Source organism: Macaca fascicularis, chromosome 10, assembly GCF_037993035.2.
Source record: "Macaca fascicularis isolate 582-1 chromosome 10, T2T-MFA8v1.1".
In the NCBI taxonomy this organism is placed as follows: domain Eukaryota; kingdom Metazoa; phylum Chordata; class Mammalia; order Primates; family Cercopithecidae; genus Macaca; species Macaca fascicularis.
Window position 1 is genome coordinate 66,471,646 of NC_088384.1, and position 1,891 is coordinate 66,473,536.

The window sequence follows — 1,891 nt, forward strand, 5'->3', positions numbered from 1 at the left end:
TTTAAGTTCTAGAGTACATGTGCACTACATGCAGGTTTGTTACATATGTATACATGTGCCATGTTGGTCATGTATACCTAATGTAAATAACTCATCATTTACATTAGGTATATCTCCTAATGCTATCCCTGCCCCCTACCCCCCACCCCACAACAGGCCCCAGTGTGTGATGTTTCCCTTCCTGTGTCCAAGTGTTCTCACTGTTTAATTCCCACCTATAAGTGAGAACATGTGGTGTTTGGTTTGCTGTCCTTGCGATAGTTTGCTCAGAATGATGGTTTCCAGCCTCATCCATGTCCCTACAAAGGACATGAACTCATCCGATTTTTATGGCTGCATAATATTCCATGGTGTATATGTGCCACATTTTCTTAATCCAGTCTATCATTGATGGACATTTGGATTGGTTCCAAGTCTTTGCTATTGTGAATAGTGCTGTAATAAACATACATGTGCATGTGTCTTTATAGCGGCATGATTTATAATTCTTAGGATATATACCCAGTAATGGGATGGCTGGGTCAAATGGTATTTCTAGTTCTAGATCCTTGAGGAATCACCACACTGTCTTCCACAATGGTTGAACTAGTTTACAGTCCCACCAATAGTGTAAAAGTGTGGAACTTATATTTAAAAGGAAAACAGAGGGGCGTCAATTTGAGTCATGCATGTTGTAAGAAATGTGAGTTTTCACTTCTGTGGTCCTGGACTTTACCCTTGACCACCGCGTAACAATGATTTTCCCCTTGAGCTCACCACCACCTCCAGGACTGCCTGTGTCACATAAGCCACCCAGGCTCCCGGGACTCTTAGGCTGTGGCCCTCACGGAGCTTTTACTGCTGACAGGATCATGGCCAGGATGCTGGTGCAGACCATCCACACAGGCACCCAGAAGCTCCAAGACATTGAGGCCAAGCAGAATGTTGAAGAGAAGATGGTGGTTCCCAACCACACCGGCTTTAGCATTTACCCTCCCAATCCAAAAGAAAAAAGCTCTCTGAGGTGGGCAGGAAAATTTGAGGAGGTCCAAATTGCACACATTAAAGCATCCTACAACAACACAGAGATCCAGGTAATCTCGGCCACTAATCAGCCCTTTGCCCATACTTTCTGTGGCACAGAGGAATTTCTGAATGCCGAGAAGGAGGCAGGCATTGATGCACAGACAGCAGGCATAGCAGCAGCGACAAAAGCTACAGGAAAGGGTGTTACCCACATCTGAGTTGTGGTGAAAGGCCAGGGGCCAGGACACCTGTCTGCCATCCAGGGACTGATCATGGGTGGCCTGGAAGTGATCTCAGTCACCACAACACCCCCATCCCACACAATGGCTTCTGCCCCAGGAAGGCTCCAAGGCTGTGATGGAAGGGAAGCTTATACTTGAACCTAACCTCAAGTCTCAGCTCCAGTTGGACCTTGTGGAAAGCTCACTGTCAGAGCTCCTTCCAGAATATGGCTTGTTGGAAATCCTTCAGACAGTAAGGGAGAGTTTTGCCTTCTTACATAGTGTCCTTTGCTTGCACTTCCAGCTGGAGGTGAATATGCCCCAGAAGTGAACTTTGCATCCTTAGACAAGAGGGGAGCTATGGGGGCAGCTGTGGCCTAGGCCCAACCTCTGCTCTGAGAAAACAAAGTAATGTCTGTACCATCTATTGTAAATAAATAAATGGAAAGCAGAGTGTAAAAGTCTGAAAAAATTGTAGGCTGGCCAAGTGATAGAAAAGAAAAACCCATTTTCTGGGAAAGAATTCAAACTGGCTGAAGAAATTCACGTAAGTAAAGAGGAGCCAAAAGTTAACAGCCAAGACAACAGAGAAAATGCCTTGAAGGTATTTCAGACACCTTCATGGCAGCCCCTCCCATCACAGGTCCAGAAACCTAGGAGGGAAG

The 1,891-nt window shown here is 45.8% G+C and overlaps 1 pseudogene; it reads left to right on the plus strand.

Moving 5' to 3' along the window:
* The first annotated feature begins 734 nt into the window (after window positions 1-734).
* LOC102135035 (small ribosomal subunit protein uS11m pseudogene) lies at window positions 735-1,363 on the plus strand (annotated as a pseudogene).
* The last annotated feature ends 528 nt before the right edge of the window (window positions 1,364-1,891 follow it).